Source organism: Phyllobates terribilis, unplaced genomic scaffold (assembly GCF_046119375.1).
Source record: "Phyllobates terribilis strain yellow unplaced genomic scaffold, ASM4611937v1 Scaffold_265__1_contigs__length_2625494, whole genome shotgun sequence".
In the NCBI taxonomy this organism is placed as follows: domain Eukaryota; kingdom Metazoa; phylum Chordata; class Amphibia; order Anura; family Dendrobatidae; genus Phyllobates; species Phyllobates terribilis.
The window spans coordinates 27091-51047 of record NW_027363025.1 but is presented as its reverse complement, the minus strand read 5'-3'; positions in this window follow the sequence as shown (position 1 = coordinate 51047).

The following is a 23957-nucleotide window of genomic DNA, read 5'->3' as shown; positions in this document are numbered from 1 at the left end:
TCACCATCACCTGTGATGTCATCACGGAATCTTGTGATAGAATCTTCACGGAGCAGCTCTGCGCAAATAGAATGCGGCCTGGTAATATATAAAGTGAAAACACCATACAATTAACTACCCATGTTATCATGACCGTTCTATTTTATATCCAATTAGAACACAACCAGGATAAAGGTGTGTTCACAAGTTGGATTTTGGCAGTATTTTTTTTCTACCTCAAAAATCAAAGGAGGCAGGAAAAACGCTGCTTAAAATTCAGGTGTTTTTACTTGTGTTTTTTTTTCCATTCATTTGAATGGGTGAAAAATGCTGCAAAACATCTGAAAGACTTGACAAGCTGCAGATTTAAAAAAAATGCAAAAAAACAGCATGTGAATGAGATTTCAGAAATGTCATTCACTAAGATGGTACTGTAAAACACAGCATTTTTGCTGCAGAAGAAAAACAGTGAATACACCCTAAAGATATCCTCAGTCATATTATGGGAAATATTGTATATTTCGCATTTATTATCTCACGTGTTTTTCTTCACCATAGAGCTTTTAAGGCTGTGTGCCCACTATGCGTTTTTTAGGCGTTTCTGCAGCGTAACTTCCACCGCGGAAACACTTAAAAAACGCTTGGTGATAGGTCTGCAATGGTCCCCAATGATAATCCGCATGTGCTGTGCACATGCCGCGGAGATTTCCGCTGTGGATTATCATTGCAGAAAAATCCGCAGCACGTCCTTTAATTTTGCAGAGTCGCTGCGTTTTAGCCGCCATTGACTTGCATTGGAACGCATAACATCCGAATGACTACAAATACACATGTGGATATTATGCGACTCAATGCGTGGATGGTACCCGGGTCTGGAGATGAAGAGACTCTCCTCCAGACCCGGGTACCATAGTACCTGTAGTTAAAATAGAATTAAAATAAAAAATAAACATATACTTACCTTCTGATGGCCCCTGTCTGCTCCCGGCGGTGCTGCTGGCTCTTCGGCTGCTCGCGGTGGTAAAATGACCTTCCATGACACCATTTAGTCATGTGACAGGTCACGCGACCGCTGACATCGGCGGTCGCGTGACCTGTCACATGACTAAATGACGTCATGGAAGGTCCTTTTACAGCACCGTGATCCGCCGAAGACACCGGACGCACAGGAGAAGGAGATCGAGGACCAACGGAAGATGAGTATAATGTTTTTTTTTTATTTTTCACCATTATTATTCTTTTTTTTTATTATTGATGCTGCATTTGCAGTATTGTAACTTGGTCACACTATATAAATCCATGCCGGTTGCATGGAATTATATAGTGTGACCAAGTTGTCAAGCACTTTTCCAAGTGATGCTAAAATCACTTGGCAAAGCGCTTGACAACCCAGGGAGATGCAGAAACGCTTAGGAAAAATCCGCAGCATTTCTGCATCGTGGTCATATATCCTAACTCATTGGCGAACTGTTATACAAGGCTATATTCACACTAGACGTTTTTTTAGCGGGCTTTTTTATGCAAATTTTCAGCTGCGTTTTACAGTACCAACAAAGTCTATGAGATTTCCGAAATCTCATGCACAAAGCTTGCTTATTTGTCCTCAGTATTTTGTGCTTTCCATGGCTTTTTGCAATAGAGTATGTCACTTGTTTCAGCGTTTTTCACCCATTAAAAAAAAGGGTGGTGGAAAAAAATGCTGAAAAAAAGCCTAGTGTGAACATTTTGCTGCGTTTTTAGTGAAAAAAGCAAGTATGTGACACACATTTACTTTTGTGATTTTCCCAAGTTTAAACCATTTTGTCTTGGTCACCTGAGATAGCAGCTTGGATTATTACAGTTTAATTAAATTAGTGATGCCTACAAAGTAAACATTGGTTGAGCTAGGTGTGAGATTAAACAACACGTGTGGCCCAGGGAGGTGTGAAAATGAACAATGCCTGAGCAACTCAATGGCAAACCATAATGTGAAAGTAAATAGTGTCCTACAAATTCAATGCACTGCCAGGGTCTTAGATAAACCATTCCAGACCAATTCACCCCCCCCCCCCTGTTTCATTTGTAATGTGTACTTTTTCATGAACATATGTCTTGCAATGGTGACTTGTTTTCATGTGTCTATGGTGGAAGCAAAGCTGAACTTTGGGATCCTGAAAAACGCACCAAAAATGCACCAAGAACCACTGCAAAAAAACACACCAAAACCTGCGTTTTTGACGCTACTTCTTTCCTGCCAAGAGATTATGTTTTGCTGCAGAAAAAAAACACCTAGTGTGAATATAGCCTAAGACTTACTCTGCCAGCATTAATAGTCAAAATTCGGTATACAAATAGGACTCCAATCCAGGTATTCAGTTTATCATAAACATGCCTGAGTTAATCTGCCAAATACACATAGTATGCTTTCTCATAGGTCAAATATAAATCCTGTTAAAGGTCCAAGTTGCAGCAGTTAAGTAGAACAAAACAGACCTCTTCATTCTTTGTAGGTGGAAAAACTTTTGAAATTGTCAGTGTATCAAGTACTTATACTCCTGACTGTATATAGTATAATTGCCGCACTGCTACATACAGGTGCTTCTCAGAAAATTAGAATATCATCAAAAAGTGAATTTATTTCAGTTCTTCAATCCAAAAAGTGAAACTCATATATTATACAGAGTCATTACAAACAGAGTGATCTGTTTTAAGTGTTTATTTCTGCTAATGTTGATGATTATGGCTTACAGCCAATGAAAACACAAAAGTCATTATCTCAGTAAATTAGAATTAACAAGAAACACCTGCAAAGGCTTCCTAAGCATTTAAAAAGGTCCCTTAGTCAGTTTCAGTAGGCTCCACAATCATGGGCAAGACTGCTGACTTGACAAATGTCCAGAAGGCAGTCATTGACACACTCCTCAAGGAGGGTAAGCCACAAAAGGTCATTGCTAAAGAAGCAGCTGTTCACAGAGTGCTGTATCCGAGCATATTAATGGACGTGGAAGGAAAAAGTGTGGTAGAAAAAGGTGCACAAGCAACTGGGACAACCGCAGCCTTGAAAGAATTGCTAAGAAAAGGCCATTCAAAAATTTGGGGGAGATTCACAAGGAGTGGACTGCTGCTGGAGTCATTGCTTCAAGAGCCACCACACACAGACGTATCCAGGACATGGGCTACAAGTGTCGCATTGCTTGTGTCAAGCCCCTCATGACCAATAGACAACGCCAGAAGCGTCTTACCTGGGCCAAAGAGAAAAAGACCTGGACTGATGCTCAGTGGCCCAAGGTGTTGTTTTCAGATGAAAAGTAAATTATGCATTTCATTTGGAAATCAAGGTCCCAGAGTCTGGAGGAAGAGTGGAGAGGCCACAATCCAAGCTGCTGGAGGTCTAGTGTGAAGTCTCCACAATCAGTGATGGTTTGGGGGGCCATGTCATCTGCTGGTGGAGGTCCACTGTGTTTTATCAAGACCAAAGTCAGCGCAGCCGTCTACCAGGACATTTTACAGCACTTCATGCTTCCCTCTGCCCACAAGCTTTATGGAGATGGAAATGTCATTCTCCAGCAGAACTTGGCCCCTGTCCACACGGCCAAAAGTACCAATACCTGGTTTACACACAACAGTATCACTGTGCTTGATTGGCAGCAAACTCGCCTGACCTTAACCCCATAGAGAATCTATTATAGAGAATCTATGGGGTATTGTCAAGAGGAAGATGAGACCCCAGACCCCACAATACAGATGAGCTGAAGGCTGCTATCAAAGCCACCTGGGCTTCCATAACACCTCAGCAGTGCCACAGGCTGATCCCTCCATGCCACATTGCCGCATTGATGCAGTAATTGATGCACAAGGAGCCCGAACAAGTAATGGGGGCATTTACTAAACATACATTTCAGTAGGCCAACTTTTCGGATTTTAAAAACATTTTTCAAGCTGTTGTTATGAAGCATTCTAATTTACTGAGATAATGACGTTTGTGTTTTCATTGGCTGTAAGCCATAATCATCAACATTAACAGAAATAAACACTTAAAATAGATCCTTCTGTGTGTAATGACTCTATATAATAGATCCCTCTGTGTGTAGTGACTCTATATAATAGATCCCTCTGTGTGTAATGACTCTATATAATAGATCCCTCTGTGTGTAATGACTCTATATAATAGATCCCTCTGTGTGTAATGACTCTATATAATAGATCCCTCTGTGTGTAATGTGTAGCACCCCGAGGACTCGGCTGCTACAGGGGTATTGCACCTCAAACCAGAGGTGTGGTATTCCACTCCCGGGTAAGGATGGAGTGTGGGACCAAGCTCAGTTAGTTGCATGCACTACACTCATCCCATTTCCGGGGGACAGAACAACGGTACTCCCACTAGGTAGATGTGCAGGTACGACAGCGTCTGTCCCTGGCTGGCGTGGGAGAGGGGGAGGAACATCCCAGTAGTGTAGGAGCAGTCAGGGGAGGGACTCTGGGCATAGGAAGGAGCCCATTGGGTGCTAGTCACCTGGGCTCGGGTGTCAGAGGGAGTATAAGAGGTGGGCACCATCTTGAGACAGAGAGTTGAGTCTGAGGAGAAGCTGAGGGAGAGTTCAGCCAGAGAGGGCTGACAGGGAGCTGTGGCTCCGGCTGGGCCCAGCTCCAGGGCCAGGCCTGAAGCGCAGAGAAAGAGGAAGAAGAGGATAAACCCAGTGAAAGGCCCAGAGACACAGCAGAGGGAACCCTGAGATCCCACAAGTGAACTAAGTCGGGTGAAGGGTTGGCAGCAGAGGGTACCGGATCCCAAACTGGTAGAGGCTAAACATCCTTAGCCAGGAACCGGAGGTCGTGGACAAGTTTTGGCACGACCCCTCACCATATCCACCAGGAAGGCAAACCACGCATAGGGTCAGGGAAGCCGGGAAAGGTTTCGCCACCAAAAGACCCGAGGGAGCTGGACAAAGGTGGGTCCCTGGTGAGGACGGCCCGTAGGAAGGAATAGAGGGGAGCTTGGGACCACGCTCTGGAACTGCCTGGGAGTTGGCCGAGTCCCGCACCTGGTGGACGCAGCACGGCTCGGGTGGTCACTGCTGGCCGAAGTGACCGGAGCAACACCTGTGAGTAAAAGCCTTGAAACTGCACCACACGTCTCTGAGCTTCCTTGCTGCACCATCACTACCACTATCATCCACATCTGCTGCCCTGAGGCCATACCCCTCCCGTTGGGGGTTATACCATCCACGCTGCACATCCGTACCACCGGCCTCAGCGGTCTGCCCTGCAGCGGCGGTTTCATAGCCGCATTCAACGGGTGGCGTAGTCGAACATTCTAACATCTACTGCTAAGACTGCCGCTCAGTTTGACTCCCTGGGCACGGACCGGGTCACCGCCACGAGACTACTACCCCTATCAGATCCGGCTCCGGGTAGGCTCCCGCGTGCGCAACGCTGCGCGACTCAGGCCCAGGGGCGCGTCAACTTTGGCGTAGTCGGCAGGATTACGTGCCCGCAACCGACGGGTACTGCGTGCCTGAAGAAAAGTTCACATTTACCGTAAAAAGGAGTCTCCCGCCAATTCCGGAGGGTCCCCGCCATCGGACGCCATCTCGGATCGTTTCCCGCCGTTTGCCCGCCATCTGCAGCCTTTTCCCGCCATCCACGGAGTTTCCCGCCATAAGGAGACGATTCCCGCCATCTGAGACGATTTCCCGCCCTGGCAGAGCGGACTCCATTATGGGCGTGCCAGAGGGTGGCAACAGGCCGCCTCCCATCGTGGGCCAGGTCCAGGAATGGCGCCAAAAGCGGAAACCGCCCCCACCAGCAGAGACTGCAATGATAGAAATGTTCATCAGCGTGAGAGGGCTGCCCCTGGAACTGACAATCACTAAGTTGCCCCGGGACCACCCTCAATGGGGGCGGATACAGAACAAAACAGAGAAGATGGGTGCGGCCTGGAGGAGTCTGGACAGATCGCACCCGGAGATGGAGGGAGATTCGATCAGCACCGACCCTGTGGTCCGGAACATGTTACAGGCTGCCACCCCAGAAGGCCTGGTGGAGATCCTGGCACAGCTCCCCAGAAATCGGGAGCGTGCACAGACCGCGCTGGAGGCCTTGGCCCGGAAGATGGCCCGGGTACAGCAAGAAGCGCTGGCCGAGTGGAGGAGAGAGATGATCCAGCAGGCTGGAACCCGCCAGCAGAGGATGCCACCCGCAACGTGGAGCGTGTCTGCCCCTGAGGATGGTGCAGGAGGAACGGAGGCCGGAGACGACGCCGCGGAGGGAGCCGCAGAGATGGAAGCAGGTAATGGGGACGTCATCACCCCGTGCCCCGTAGCCGCAAGCCTGCCCCAGCTCCCCGTCGCAGAGCCCGAAGTTCCACTTGCCGCGCCCGTTGCCGCACCGCCGCTGCTTCCAACTAGGCCTCAAGCGGCAGGAGCCGCGGTCGTGCCCTCTGTCACGCCACGCCCCTTGACCCTGAGCGCGGCAAAAGAGGAAGGGCCCCCGGCCTGGTCGCAGGGCCGAGTACCCCCGGGCGCCGCAGTCTCCACAGCGCCCTCTACCTCCACAGCGTCACCGTCCTGGTCGCAAGGCCGAGTACCCCACGGCGCCGCCGTCTCCACAGTACCCTTCACCTTCAGAGTGCCACCGGCCTGGTCGCAAGGCCTGGTGAATCCGGGCGCCGCTGCCCCCACCGCGCCCTCAACCTCCACAGTGCTGCCCCTGGGTGAAGACCTATTCGCACAGCACACTTGCCCGGATGGGCAGTCCTTCGTGTGGCCACCGGAGTACGCCAACCCCCGACTCCGGAAGGAGTGGCCCCAGTGTGAGCCTCTGATCCCGGCTCCGGCGCCCGCCAACATTGTCTCGCTCCCATTGGAAGAGGCCCAATTTGCGTGGGACCCCACCGGCGAAGACCTCATGGGGTTCACTCAAGAGACCCGGGCGGCCGCAGCCCAACGTGAGGAGTGTTGCCGACAACAACTGGAAGTCTTTCAGAGGGAACGGCGAGAGAGGCGGGTCCGCGAGGAGCGGCTGCAGGTCCAAAGCGCGGAGCAGAAAAGCCGGACCCGACGAAGCCGCCGTGCGGCCCACGGTCCCCGCGCCACCGGGACTGTAATAAAGTTTCAAATGGAGCACGGCTGGGGCTTTATCCGGGATCACAGAACCCCCGGCGATGTCTTTGTTACCCGCAGGGATGTTGAGAGCCACCTGCCGGAGGGACACCGAGGACGTGACCTCTACCCGGGTGATGAGGTCACCTTCACCCGGCACCAGTGTGCCAAAGGACCATACGCCCTTCACGTGCACCGGTTGACTGAGAAGGAGTTACAGTGGGAGGAAGATCAAGAGGACCCGGACGGGTCTGAAGACTACCCTCAGGAGGAGACAAGGAGAGGACACCGCTACTGAAGGGAAGTAGCATAAGCCAGGAACTGTAAATAGTTACCCGTAAGGGTACTTGACGTGCTGCTAATCAGAGTATGGTCCCCGTTGGGACTAGTGTGGAACTGTTTAAAAGAACTGTTTCCTGTGTGCCCCTATCCCTTACCAGGCTGAGGACTGTGAGCAGCCATTTTCCTATTCCCCACTGGCCGAGGACTGAGAGCGGCCATACCCTGTAAATAGTTGCACTTCCTAAAGCGCCCCCTTCTGGTTTTATAAAGAACTGTTTTTCTACTAGTGACTGTTGCACTTTACCCGGTCACAAGTTGCACCGTGGCCAGAAGATAAAGAATGTTTTATATGAAAAAGTTTTTATGATGCTAAGAGAGTTAATGATGTTTTCTGATAATGTTTTCGTAATGTTTTATACCCGTAAGGTTAAAAGAGAAAGTACCTCCCATAAAGGGATGAGTTTGTAGTTAATGTTTTATATGTTGGTGTATACTTTAAAAATTTTGTATGTTTTGTTTTATTCTTTTACAGCCCGAGGACGTGCTGTGGTTTACCAGGGGGGAATGTAGCACCCCGAGGACTCGGCTGCTACAGGGGTATTGCACCTCAAACCAGAGGTGTGGTATTCCACTCCCGGGTAAGGATGGAGTGTGGGACCAAGCTCAGTTAGTTGCATGCACTACACTCATCCCATTTCCGGGGGACAGAACAACGGTACTCCCACTAGGTAGATGTGCAGGTACGACAGCGTCTGTCCCTGGCTGGAGTGGGAGGGGGGGAGGAACATCCCAGTAGTGTAGGAGCAGTCAGGGGAGGGACTCTGGGCATAGGAAGGAGCCCATTGGGTGCTAGTCACCTGGGCTCGGGTGTCAGAGGGAGTATAAGAGGTGGGCACCATCTTGAGACAGAGAGTTGAGTCTGAGGAGAAGCTGAGGGAGAGTTCAGCCAGAGAGGGCTGACAGGGAGCTGTGGCTCCGGCTGGGCCCAGCTCCAGGGCCAGGCCTGAAGCGCAGAGAAAGAGGAAGAAGAGGAAAAACCCAGTGAAAGGCCCAGAGACACAGCAGAGGGAACCCTGAGATCCCACAAGTGAACTAAGTCGGGTGAAGGGTTGGCAGCAGAGGGTACCGGATCCCAAACTGGTAGAGGATAAACATCCTTAGCCAGGAACCGGAGGTCGTGGACAAGTTTTGGCGCGACCCCTCACCATATCCACCAGGAAGGCAAACCACGCATAGGGTCAGGGAAGCCGGGAAAGGTTTCGCCACCAAAAGACCCGAGGGAGCCGGACAAAGGTGGGTCCCTGGTGAGGACGGCCCGTAGGAAGGAATAGAGGGGAGCTTGGGACCACGCTCTGGAACTGCCTGGGAGTTGGCCGAGTCCCGCACCTGGTGGACGCAGCACGGCTCGGGTGGTCACTGCTGGCCGAAGTGACCGGAGCAACACCTGTGAGTAAAAGCCTTGAAACTGCACCACACGTCTCTGAGCTTCCTTGCTGCACCATCACTACCACTATCATCCACATCTGCTGCCCTGAGGACATACCCCTCCCGTTGGGGGTTATACCATCCACGCTGCACATCCGTACCACCGGCCTCAGCGGTCTGCCCTGCAGCGGCGGTTTCATAGCCGCATTCAACGGGTGGCGTAGTCGAACATTCTAACATCTACTGCTAAGACTGCCGCTCAGTTTGACTCCCTGGGCACGGACCGGGTCACCGCCACGAGACTACTACCCCTATCAGATCCGGCTCCGGGTAGGCTCCCGCGTGCGCAACGCTGCGCGACTCAGGCCCAGGGGCGCGTCAAATGACTGTATATAATAGATCCCTCTGTGTGTAATGACTGTATATAATAGATCCCTCTGTGTGTAATGACTCTATATAATAAATCCCTCTGTGTAATGACTCTATATAATAGATCACTCTATGTAATGACTCTATATAATAGATCCCTCTGTGTGTAATGACTCTATATAATAGATCCCTCTGTGTGTAATGACTCTATATAATAGATCCCTCTGTGTGTAATGACTCTATATAATAGATCCCTCTGTGTAATGACTCTATATAATAGATCACTCTGTGTGTAATGACTCTATATAATAGATCCCTCTGTGTAATGACTCTATATAATAGATCCCTCTGTGTGTAATGACTCTATATAATAGATCCCTGTGTGTAATGACTCTATATAATAGATCACTCTGTGTGTAATGACTCTATATAATAGATCCCTCTGTGTGTAATGACTCTATATAATATAGGAGTTTCACTTTTTGCATTGAAGAACTGAAATAAACTAACTTTTGATGATATTCTAATTTTGTGAGAAGCACCTGTATATAGTATGAAGCCCCACTGCCCCATATGTGTATGTATAATTTGATGCACATGACTCGCCCCCTGGGCCGTGGGGTACACGGAACCGGGCCTTCTAGTGTACGGTGCTGATGGGGGTAGTAGTGGCAACCCGATCCCGTGGCTCAGGGTGGTCAGACCAAATGGTGGCAGTCTATTTATCAGTGTTTTGAATGTCCGACTACGCCACCCGTGGATTGCGGTCAGGGATAACCGCCGCTGCGAGGCAGACTGCTGAGGCTGGTGTTGGTGTGCAGCACAGGTGTAGGATAACTCCCCACGGGAAGAGTGTAGCCTCAGGGCAGTGTAGGTGGATGTTGGGGGTGATAGTGCAGGCTGCAATAGTAAGAGTTCAGAGTCCGCTTCAAACAGTTCAGGGTCTTTATTGTAGATATTATTAATGACCCAACAGTACCGGTTAGGAATGGGCCTGGGTGTCTGAGAGCATTCGGGCGAGCCCCACTGGTCAGGGTGAGTGTGTAGGCCTACCGTTCTCTCTATGCTCTTTCTGACTATCCCCCTTTTCGTGGTGTAATAGCCCACGTCCCTGAGCTGGCCGTGTACTTCTCGCCTGTATGGCATGCGACTAGGGCCTTGGGTACCTGTTGCTTGCTCCTCGCTGTACTGGTCCCTCTGTGTGGCGGAGCCTCCAGGCTTCTTAGGCCAAGGGACCTGAAATCCCTCGCAGGTTGGTTCTCTGCTGCTGGGCTTGTAACCCTGACAGCTCCGGACCCCAATGCCCGGTAGATTGGTTCTCTTCCAGGACCGGCTCTCGTCACCTCTGTCCCTGGCTTGCAGTTTCTCCTCTGCCTCACGGACTCCTCAGCTACAGCTGAACTGTCCCTCCTTCTCTGGGACTAGTCTCACTCCTGAGCTAGGTCTTCCAGTTCTCTCTAACCCTGCCCCCAGTTCCAGCTTTTATAGGGGCAGCCAGCTCCCCCTGCTGGCCTGGGACAGGAGGTGCTGTATGCTAATTGTCCCTAACCAGGGGACCTCCCTCCTGCTCTCAGACACAGATTATTGTTTGTGGCATCCAGGCCTGGGGTGACACATTCTCCCCTAGTAAAATTTAGTACTCCGGACTAAACAGGAAACACAAATACAGGGTATAAATGACAACATAACATATATACAAGTATATTTTGTCCTAGAGGTCACAGCGCTTCCGTGACCGGGTGTCCATGTCACCCAACAAGGTGTGAAGTTTTCCACGGTGTGGGGACCTGTTTCCATAAACCCCAAGTTCCTCGCCTTGGGCGTGGCGACAAGGCTGAGCTCTCTACTTTGGGCCACAAGGAGGCCACACCGGACAGATTTTTCTTCCGTGGCCATCTTCGAAAGAGGGCACCAAGTGCAACTATCTACAAGACAGTTCCGGTTATTCAGCGTCCATAACCTGTTAGTCCATGAACTAGAAAGACTGGAAAAGCATAATTAGCAACCAGGCAACAAACATAAAACATTTACAATATACAGCATTTAGATCTTCCAGCGAGCTGGTATGTGCCCCCTAGTGCTCCGGGTTGACCTGCGTAACCCACTCTATGGTGGTGGTCTAACCTGACTTTCCCCACTAGCATTCAGGGTACAGCTACTAGCTGGGTTTACAGGCAGTGCAGGCAGCTATCTCCGGGTCCTTTGGCTTACCGCAGGTATGGCAGGCTCACTGTCAGCAGAGGGTTGACTCTCCTGGGCTGCTGGCATGGGTTCTTCTGCCTCTAGGGCTGCTTGGTCTTCTGATTCCTCCTGCTCTCCTGTAGGTTCCTGCTGGGTTGGTTGAAGGAAGTGTAGGACAGGTACCACTATTGCATCATTTATCCGAGTCCAGGACCGGGGGAACTCTCCAAGAACTGTGCTGATCATTTCTTTCTTGTCTTCTGCGGGTTCAAGGTCATCTTGATCTTCTCCTGCACTCTGTAGTTGCTTGGGGCACCTTTTTAGGTGGTCTCTGGAGACGGTGCTAGTGGTTTCTCCTCCATCCTTGGTAATTACACATACCTTCGGGTTGTTGTGGTTGGACTGCAGTACTGTGTACGGGTCGCTCTCCCACTGGTCATCTAGCTTGTGAAGCCGTCTCTTCCGCTTCAGGACCTGCTCACCAGGTTCTAGCTGACCAGCAGGGGCGTGTTGGTTGAAGAGCCTCTCTTGCTTTTCTCTCGCTTGAGCCAGACTCCTCTCCACACTCTCCTGTACCTTCTTGTACTGTAGCCGCCGTTCCGTATCCCAGTCCGCGTCTGGGGAGGTGGGGAGGACTCCCATCTCCAGGTCTATCGGCAGCTTACCTGGTCTTGCCCTCATCAGGTAAGCCGGGGTGCAATTTGTAGAATTCACCGGGATATGGTTGTATAAGTCTATCAGGTCTGGCAGCTTCTCCGGCCACAGGCTGCTTTCTTGCAGGGGCAACGTTTTGAGGAGATCAATGACGATATTATTCATTTTCTCACATAGCCCGTTGGTTTGTGGGTGGTAAGACGTTGTCCGAATCTTCTTACAGCCGTAGAGGTTGCAGAACTCCTGGAAGATCTCAGCCTCAAACGCTGGACCTTAATCTGTCAAGACCTGTTCCGGATACCCGTGTGGATGGCAGAAGTGTTGTTGGAAGGCTCTGGCCGCTGTTTGGGCTGTCAAGTCTTTAACAGGAACCACCACCAGGAACCGGGAATAGTGGTCCACTATTGTCAGGGCATAGACGTAGCCCGACCGGCTTGGAGCCAGTTTCACATGGTCTAGAGCTACCAGCTCAAGAGGCTGCCTGGTGACGATGGGCATCAAGGGCGTCTTCTGGCTGGTACCGTCCTTCCTTCTGAGGTTACATGGGCCGCAGTCCCTGCACCACTTCTCTATGGCCCCTCTCATTCCGACCCAGTAGAACCGCTCTCTCAGTAGGAACTCCAGTTTCTTCCACCCGAAGTGTCCCGCTCTGTCATGGTAGGCCTCCAGGACCATTGCTGCATCTCGTCTCGGGACCACTACCTGCCAGGTCAGCTCGTGCGTCCGGTGGTTGACAAGCCTTCTGCACAGCTTACCTTCGTAGAGGAATAGCCTGCTTTTCTCCTTCCATAACTGCTTGGCTTCCTCTGGAGCGTCCGAGCCAGGGCTAGCGTCTGCCTGGGTCAACAGGTCTTTCACCAGGCGAATTGCAGGGTCACTATCTTGCGTTTCAGCCCAGCCGTGGTGAGGTAAGGGATTGAACATGACAGTGGTCAAGTCTTTGTCTCTTACACGGTGGGAGTACTGAGTGGCCCCGTACCGGTGGAATGCAGGGAGCTCTATTTCCTCCAACTCATCTGGATCTTCTCCCTCATCGGGCAAGTGGGGCATTCTCGATAGGGCATCTGCATTGGCATTGGCTCGGCCTGCCCGGTACTTCATGGTGAAGTCATAGTTTGCTAGCCGGGCCATCCACCGCTGCTCTAGGGCACCAAGTCTCGCATTGTCCAGATGTGTCTACGGATTGTTGTCCATGTACACAGTGAACTTCACAGAGGCCAGGTAATGCTTGAAACGTTCTGTTACGGCCCACACCACTGCCAAGGACTCCAGCTTAAAGGAGATGTAATTCTCCGGGTTTCTCTCGGTGGGCCTCAGCTTCCGGCTGGCATACGCGATCACCCTTTCTCTGCCCTGTTGGTTCTGTGACAGTACGGCTCCCAGCCCCACATTACTGGCGTCTGTGTGGAGGATAAAAGGCTGGCCATAATCAGGGTAGGCCAGGATCTCATCCCCCGTGAGGGCCATCTTCAGCTGGCGGAAGGACTCCTCTTCCGGCTTGTCCCACTTGAAGGGTGGCTTTTGGCTTCTGGTCTTAGATTGTCCTATAAGGAGGTCCTGCATATGGGCTGCCATCTTGGTGAACCTGGGGATGAACCTTCGGTAGTAGCCTACCAACCCGACGAACTGCCTCACTTCTTTTATGTTAGAGGGGCTTGGCCAGTTCTTTATTGCCATGATTTTGTCAGGGTCGGGGGCTACTCCTTCTGCACTCACCACGTGTCCCAGGTACTGTACCTTCGGCTTTAACAGATGGCACTTGGAGGGTTTCACTTTCATGCCAAAGCCTGCCAGGGCCTCGAACACCTCGGCCAGGTGCTTTAGATGGTCCTCGTAAGTCTTCGAATAGACAATCACGTCGTCCAGGTAAAGTAGTACCGTCTCAAAGTTTCGGTGCCCTAGACAGCATTCCATCAGCCTCTGGAAGGTCCCGGGTGCGTTGCAGAGCCCGAACGGCATATAGTTGAATTCACTTAATCCCATCGGGGTGGTGAAGGCGGTCTTCTCCTTATCAGCCTCTGCCACAGGAACCTGCCAGTACCCACTAGTAAGGTCCAAAGTAGAGAATAAATTAGCTGATTTTAGTGCGACCAAAGACTCCTCTATTCTAGGCAACGGGTATGCGTCTTTATGGGTGATACGATTGACTTCTCTATAGTCCACGCACATTCTCATAGTACAGTCTTTCTTTTTTACCAGAACCAAGGGGGCTGCCCAGGGGCTACAACTGTCTCTAATGACCCCGGCTTCCTTCATTTCTCTCAGCATACCCTTTGCGTTCTGATAGTGTGCGGGGTGGTACAGGTCTGTATCTTTCTTTTATTGGTGGGTGGCTCCCCGTGGGGATGTGGTGTTCTACCCCTTTCACTCTGCCGAAGTCTAGCGGGTGCTTACTAAAGATTCACTCGTACTCTTGAACCACCCGGTAGACTCCCTGTTTTTGGTGCAAGGGAGTGGAGTCAGCACCCACGTGGAGTTTCTGGCACCAGTCCTCCTTGGGTTTCTGGGAACCATTACCCTCCACCTGGGGAGATGGAGGCAAGGGTTCCATGGCCCTGACAGCATTGTGTTCAACAGTATACAATTTGGCTAGTGTAGCGTACCGGGGCAAGTGTACTTCCCTTTCCCCAATGTTTAAGATCCGGACGGGCACCCTTCCATGGCGGACATCGACCACCCCCCGGGCTGTCAAAATGGTGGGCCTGCTGTCTGAGTACACGGGTTCTACCATGGCTTGGTAGTCTCTCCCTCTTAACCCGATTGCAGTCCGACACCATTTCACTTTTGGGGGGCATAGCAATGGGGAACGGGTCGCTCATCCTCACGCTACCGATCTCACCACCAGACAGTTCTACCTGTTGCCATCTCATCAGGGCTCATATCTCCTTCTGGAGGACCCTCTGTTGGCTGGAGCTCGCATTCATCGCCACCTGCTGCAAAATTACAATTACTTCTGAAAGACAATTTTCAATCACATTAGTACCAAAGGTTATTTGAGGGTGACTTTCTCGACGGTCAATGTCCACAATGATCACTCCCTGTGCCGGCAGTTCAACTTTACCAATCTTAATGGTCATCTCTCTGAACCCCACCTGCTGCACGGGTTGACCATTGCTGGCGATGATGCTCAAGTCATCGTCTGGATAACGAGTTATATCAGTGTCACTCCAGTACTGCTTGAAAAGTACATAGGGGATGGTAGTCACTTGGGACCCGGTGTCCAGCAGTGCACTCATGGGGATACCGTCCAGCACTACGGGTAAAACCGGGCGTCCCCCTACGTACTTATCACGCCAATTAGATGGGCCTGATGACCTTATGCCTGGGGGTTGGCCCTTTGCCCCAGGTCGGACCCATTTAAAGTACAGTACCTGGCTATGTGTCCCGGATGGCTACAACGGCGGCAAATCGGCTGTCCATCCTCAGTGTAATGATCGGCGGGCCTCCCTCTGAATGACGGGATCCTCCTCCGTCGACGCCACGGGACATCCTCCGGACTGGAAGCCAGCTTGATTGGTCCTGACGGGTCCATCTGTAACGACTGTACGGTCCTGGTCAATGCAGCAACACTCTTTGTTAGTTCTTGGACCTGATGGTGCAGGTTTGCAGGCGGGGATGGATTTAGGGCCTGCGCATCAGCCCCCACAAGGTCTGCGGGATAGGGCGCCGCCCCCTGGTGATAAGGGATGGCAGGGCGCCGGGAAGCTACAGCGCCACCCGGTGCAGGTTCTCGGAGCACCCGGATGGCCCTATCTTTGAACTGTGCAAAAGTCAAATCGGGGTTCTGTAGGGCCATGAGGCGCAGCTGGGTTCTGTGGGCGCTGGACAGCAGACCTTCTATGAACTGGTCAGTCAATAGTTTATCTGTATCCTGCACGCTGCCAGGGTCAGCTTGCTTAATTGCCCCCAAGGCTTCCTGTAAATTTAGGGCATAATCTCGGATGCTATCTTGAGCTCGCTGCTTACATCCATAGAACCGCATTTTGATTTCTGCTGAGGTACGGGTATCAAAGGTGTCCCGTAGACGGGTCAGAACCCCCCTTACAGTCCTTTTCTCCTCAGCTGTCCAAGACTTTACCTCCCGCTGGGCCTCACCAGTTAACTGCCCTATCAGTATGCTTACTTTCTGTTCTTCTGTCAGGGGATAAACTTTGAACAGTCTATACAGCCTTTCTTTAAAGTCGCCCAAGGTATGCGACTCGCCGGCATACTGGGGCAGCCAGGCCGCTCCGGGGATATAGGCAGGGGTGGATTAAGAGTAGCAAGGGCCCCGGGCAGTTTAGAAGGCGCGGGCCCCCTCCACACACCTGATTTATCACGTGACATGTCACATGATCCCCTGTGATAGATCATGTGATAGTTCACGGGAAATTAATTTGGCATAATATTAATTGTGCAGCCTCATCTGAGAGCAGCACAATATTGGGGCAGATACCCTGATTCCAGCGATGTGTCACTTTTTCAGCTGCTTGTTGTCATTTTGAGAAAATCACCGTTTTATCTGCTGCAGATCTAGCAGCTCTCTGAATGCTGCGCTCTGTATAGCCCCACCCACACCACTGATTGGCAGCTTTCTGCCCATGCTCAGTGTACACAGAAATCTACTGATCAGTGATGGGGGTGGGGTCCTACAGAACTTACTAGTCATCTAGTGAAAATTACCTTCTGACAAATCGATGATTTTATCAAAACAACACTAAGCAGCCCAGTAAGTGACACATTACTGGAATCAGTGCCTCTAACCCTACATTATGCTGCTCTCAGATTAGGTGGCAAAAACCTGATGACAGATTCCCTTTAAAGGAGCTGTAAAGACAAAAAAGTTTGTATTAAAAAAAATACAAGTCATTTGTTAAATTAACTTTTTTTCATTGTTAATTCACAATAGACTGTATCTTCAACACTTTTGTCAGCAGGTCTTATTACAGACTCTGAATAGGGCAGCTCTCTCCCTCTCCCTCAGCAGAAAGTCACAGCATGGTTAAAAAACGGGATCTTTTATGATTTTCTCATAATAAATAAAAAAGGACATGCAAGTCCTCCAAACTATTTTCCGTTTCTCTATAGGGGAGGTCCTAAATCTTTCTTGTTCTTTAGTTGATCACATGTCAAAAATGCAAAGCATTTACTATGAACTCGCCTAAAAAAATATACACTTGGAGAGTAATATCATCATCTGCATGTAAATATTCCTTGACTCTAAGGGCTCGCTCACACTGTCGTATAACACGGCCGAATGCTATGTGATGTTTTATCGGATAGGACTCGGCCCTATGTTATACTATGGGACAGTGCGATTATTGGCATGAGAAAATAATCTCATTCGATATTCGGACCATGTGCACCCATACAAGTCTATGGGTGCACGTAAAACATTGGACTGCACTCGGATGTCATCCAAGTGCAGTCCGATGAACACTCACAGAGACTATGGAGAAGATGGAGAAATTAAGTTCTCCATCTTCTCCATATCTGTTTGAGCCCAGTGTCATTAGCATAATTGGCCCTATTCTCTTGCATGAGAGAATATATGGCTTAGTGAGTGGACCCTAAAACTGAATAGTAGTGACGGACAGGCACCTCACAAGCGGGATCCATGTAGCTCTCAGATGTCATGTAGGTAGGGCTTCATTCCATGGGGTAGGGCTTAATTTCAAGGTATATAAAAAAAATGGACTTCAAATAAAAATTAAATGAACACAAAAAGCACTAATTGAATTATTTTTTTCGTATTTATGTTTGCAGCCCCTTTAAAAACCCTTTGAGGACCAAGGCACATATATGTCCCATAGTTTTAAACTGGAAAAAAATTTGATTGAATAAAATTTAAGGTCCTCGAAGGTTTAAGTAGGTCATAAATTCATATGAATACTTGCTCATACAATTGCACATGCCAAAAGATGAAGAAGAGCAGAATCAAAAATATGACATTAAGTGGAACACTTACAGGTATTCAAGGTGAAAGAGACCAGCAAAGGCATCGTCTCGAATGACAGTAAATGAGATAGAATTCAGCAAGCTGAAAATGAAGACAGCAGGTTAGAAGCGAACCAGACTTTATGGTGCTCAGAATTAGTCAAGCAGAATTTATTGACTGCTCTTGCAAAGCACTGAGACTCCCGCTGTGTATAGATGGCGCCGTGCGGCCTCCCGCTGTGTATAGATGGCGCCGTGCGGCCTCCCGCTGTGTATAGATGGCGCCATGCGGCCTCCTGCTGTGTATAGATGGCACCGTATAGATGGCTACGTGCGGCCTCCTGCTGAGTATACGTGTATAGCTGGCTACGTGCGGCCTCCTTCTGAGTATAGATGCCGCACGGCGCTCCCCCCAGAGACAGCAGGAGGCCGCACAGCGCCATCTATACTCAGCGGGAGACCTCACGTAGCCATCTATACACAGCAGGAGGCCGCACGGCGACATCTATACTCAGCGGGGGGCCGCACGTAGCCATCTATACACAGCGGCGGGCGCATGTAGCCATCTATACATAGCGGGGGGCCTCACGTAGCCATCTATACACAGCGGGAGGCTGCACGGAGCCCCCCAGAGACTTCAGGAGGCCGCACGGCGCCAACTATACTCAGCAGGAGGCCGCATGCAGTCATACACACACACAAACATATACAGACACGCATAAACACATTTGAAACACAAAAATACATACAAGCAGACATCACACAATGACATCTGCCCACACACACACACAAACAGACAGACATCACACACACACACACCTGCCCACACACACACACACACCTGCCCACACACACACACCTGCCCACATACACATCTGTGTGTGTGTATGTATACTGTGTGTGTATAATGTGTGTGTATGTATAGTGTGTGTGTGTGTGTGTATAATTTGTGTGTGTGTATTTTTTTTTTAAGTTAAAAACAAGTAAAATGCTTGTGGCATCAATATCAAGACTCCAGATATAAGGGCCTATTCACACTGAATTTTGCAATGCATTCATCTCCTCTTTCCAGGCTTCTATCTAAATCCCTGAAAAATGGCATTCAGATGTGCCTTGACATAGCCATTGATTTGAACAAAGGCAAACCGAGGCTAAAGTCTGAATCTTTAGGCTCCATTTTCTCTGCTTTCAGATGTCTCATTTCAGACAGCACAATCCTGAATTTCAGGGATTCAGTTGTAAGCCTTGTGTAAAGACCTGAATGCAGAGCTGAATGTAGTGTGAATAGGTCCTTACATCCTACACCACCTCAGGGGATTGTTGTTATGGAGTATTGCCCCTGGGTGGCCGCAGTTATGACCACCACCAGGGCTCGCGGTCACCCACCCTAACTTTGGTATTCTGGGGAGCTGGTATAATGAATATCTGAGAAGAGCCCTAGAGAAGCAAGAACATTGGACAACCAAGAGGTGGTGGCCTCAAGTCAGGTGTAGTGTTCAACAGGGCAAGACTTTCTAACCTGCCCACACACACACACACACACATATACACACACACACCTGCCCACACAGACACACACACACACACCTGCCCACACAGACACACACACACCTGCCCACACACACACACCTGCCCACACACACACACACACACCTGCCCACACACACACACACACACCTGCCCACACACACGCACACCTGCCCACACACAAACACACCTGCCCACACACACACAACTGCCCACACACATACACACCTGCCCACACACACACACACAAACACCTGCCCACACACACACACACCTGCCACACACACACACCTGCCCCCAAACACACACCTGCCCACACACACATCTGCGCAACAGACACCTGCCCACAAACACACACACACACCCATATACACACACCTGCCCACACACACACACACACACCTGCCCACACAGACACCTGCCCACACAGACACATATACACACACACACACATATACACACACATATACACACACACATATACACACACAGACACACCTGCCCACACAGACACACACACATATACACACACACACATATACACACACACACACACCTGCCCACACACACACACACACACACCTGCCCACACAGACACACACACACCTGCCCACACACGCACACCCACACACACACACACACCTGCCCACACACACACACACCTGCCCACTCACACACACACACACCGGCCCACACACATGCACACCTGCCCACACAGAAACACACCTGCCCACACACACACAACTGCCCACACACATACACACCTGCCCACACACACAAAGACCTGCCCACACACACACACCTGCCCACACACACACACACACCTGCCCACACACACATCTGCCCATAAGACACCTGCCCACAAACACACACACACACCCATATACACACACCTGCCCACACACACACCTGCCCACACACACACACACACACACCTGCCCACACACACACCCACACCTGCCCACACAGACACCTGCCCACACAGACACCTGCCCACACACACACACATATACACACACACACATATACACACACAGACACACCTGCCCACACAGACACACACACATATACACACACACACATATACACACACACACACCTGCCCACACAGACACACACACACACCTGCCCACACAGACACACACACACCTGCCCACACACACACACCCACACACCCACACACCTGCCCACACACACACACACACACCTGCCCACACACACGCACACCTGCCCACACACAAACACACCTGCCCACACACACACACACACACAACTGCCCACACACATACACACCTGCCCACACACAAACACCTGTCCACACACACACACTTGCCCACACACACACACACCTGCCCCCGCACACACACACACCTGCCCACACACACATCTGCCCAACAGACACCTGCCCACAAACACACACACACACCCATATACACACACCTGCCCACACACACCTGCCCACACACACACACCTGCCCACACACACACCCACACCTGCCCACACAGACACCTGCCCACACACACACACACACATATACACACACACACATATACACACACACACACCTGCCCACACAGACACACACACATATACACACACACATATACACACACACACCTGCCCACACAGACACCTGCCCCCACAGACACCTGCCAACAAACACACACACACACCTGCCCACACACACACACACTCACCATCCCTCGGCTCAATTCCTACTGCCTGCTCTCTCTCTTTTCCGGTGCAGCACTGCAGGCCGGGGCGCACTGCGTGACGTCACAGCTAGGAGACACAGCCGCGCACAGGGCCATGTCTCCTAGCAGTGACGCGGCCGGGCCAGCACAGGGAAGTTAACTGCTGCAGTGCTGGCCCGGCCGATGAAGAAGTAGCGGCGGCCGCTGCTGGGGGAGCGGTCCGGGCCCCCCCCTCCCGCCACTGCTACCGCTATGTGCCGCGGCGGCCCGCACATATAATGAGGGCAATCCGGCATTAGACACCCCGCCTGGAGCCGCGGGCCCCCTGCAGGCTCGGGGCCCTGGGTGGTCGCCCGGATTGCCCTCATTATAATCCGCCTATGGATATAGGGCATGGAAAACGGCATCACAGCTGCAGCGGCTACACTGGTGGTAGAGGGTCCCTCCGCGTCCGACATCTTCCTCCCCCCTAGTTAACCGTGGCCTACCTTCTGGCGATCCTCTTCTGTAGGCCGCGGCTCCGCTCGCGATGCTCTGGGCGAGGACCTTGCGTTACTCGGTGATGACGTCGGCATCCGCTGGATCTCCTTCCAGGACCTTGAGCAGCGTCTCAGCGTATGGCGGGGCTTCAGGTCTCGCGCGTTTTTGGACGTCCACGCCCCTCTTCTTCCCGCGCGGCGTCCCAAAGATGGCGCCCGATGGCGGGAAACGGCTCCGATTGGCGGGAAATGGCCCCGAATGGCGGGAAACTTCACTCAGATATGTATAGAGTCTTTTCCAGGCACGCAATACCCGTTTGTGGCGGGTTGGTCACAATTCTGCCAACTACGCCAAAGCTGACTCGCCCCCTGGGCCTTGGGGTACCCGGAACCGGGCCTTCTAGTGTACGGTGCTGATGGGGGTAGTAGTGGCAACCCGATCCCGTGGCTCAGGGTGGTCAGACCAAATGGTGGCAGTCTATTTATCAGTGTTTTGAATGTCCGACTAAGCCACCCATGGATTGCGGTTGGAGATAACCGCCGCTGCAAGGCAGACCGTTGAGGCTGGTGTTGGTGTGCAGCACAGGGGTAGGATAACTCCCCACGGGAAGAGTGTAGCCTCAGGGCAGTGTAGGTGGATGTTGGGGGTGATAGTGCAGGCCGCAATAGTAAGAGTTCAGAGTCCGCTTCAAACAGTTCAGGGTCTTTATTGTAGATATTATTAATGACCCAACAGTACCGGTTAGGAATGGGCCTGGGTGTCTGAGAGCATTCGGGCAAGCCCCACTGGTCAGGGTGAGTGTGTAGGCCTACCGTTCTCTCTATGCTCTTTCTGACTATCCCCCTTTTCGTGGTGTAATAGCCCACGTCCCTGAGCTGGCCGTGTACTTCTCTCCTGTATGGCTTGCGACTCAGGCCTTGGGTACCTATTGCTTGCTCCTCGATGTACTGGTCCCTCTGTGTGGCGGAGCCTCCAGGCTTCTTAGGCCAAGGGACCTGAAATCCCACGCAGGTTGGTTCTCTGCTGCTGGGCTTGTAACCCTGACAGCCTCGGACCCCAATGTCCGGTAGATTGGTTCTCTGCCAGGACCGGCTCTCGTCGCCTCTGTCCCTGGCTTGCAGTTTCTCCTCTGCCTCACGGACTCCTCAGCTACAGCTGAACTGTCCCTCCTTCTCTGAGACTAGTCTCACTCCTGAGCTAGGTTGTCCAGTTTTCTCTAACCCTGCCCCCAGTTCCAGCTTTTATAGGGGCAGCCAGCTCCCCCTGCTGGCCTGGGACAGGAGGTGCTGTATGCTAATTGTCCCTAACCAGGGGACCTCCCTCCTGCTTTCAGAAACAGATTATTGTTTGTGGCATCCAGGCCTGGGGTGACACACACACACTGCTCTATATTTAGTATGATGCCCCCACTCCTCCATATATATAGCATGATGGTCCCACTGCTCCATATACAGGTGCATCTCACTAAATTAGAATATCATCAAAAAGTTAATTTATTTCAGTTCTTCAATACAAAAAGCTGTCTTTCAGCTCATCTGCATTGTTGGGTCTGGTGTCTCTCATCTTCCTCTTGACAATACCCCATAGATTCTCTATAATAGATTCTCTATGGGGTTAAGGTCAGGCGAGTTTGCTGCCAATCAAGCACAGTGATACTGTTGTGTGTAAACCAGGTATTGGTACTTTTGGCCGTGTGGACAGGGGCCAAGTCCTGCTGGAGAATGACATTTCCATCTCCAAAAAGCTTGCCGGCAGAGGGAAGCATGAAGTGCTGTAAAATGTCCTGGTAGCCGGCTGTGCTGACTTTGGTCTTGATAAAACACAGTGGACCTACACCAGCAGATGACATGGCCCCCCAAACCATCACTGATTGTGGAGCCTTCACACTAGACCTCAAGCAGCTTGGATTGTGGACTCTCCACTCTTCCTCCAGACTCTGGGACCTTGATTTCCAAATGAAAATTGGAACTCTAGGACCTTGTGGAGTGTGTCAATGACTGCCTTCTGGACATCTGTCAAGTCAGCAGTCTTCCTCATGATTGTGGAGCATACTGAAACAGTATTGAAGAACTGGAATAAATTAACTTTTTGAAGATATTCTAATTTAGTGAGATGCACCTGTATATACTATGATGGTCCCACTTCCCAACATACATATAGTATAATGGCCCCACTACTCCATATGTAGTATGATGGACCCACTACTCCAGATATATAGTAGGATGGCTCCACTGCCCGATTATTTAAAAAAAGAAAGTTTATTCTCACTTAATCCTGATTCCCTACATCACGGCCTCTGTCTCCTCTTCCATGGCGGGACTGCAGAGCAGAGCAATGCAATGATGTCACCGAGCCACCTGCGTGAGTATG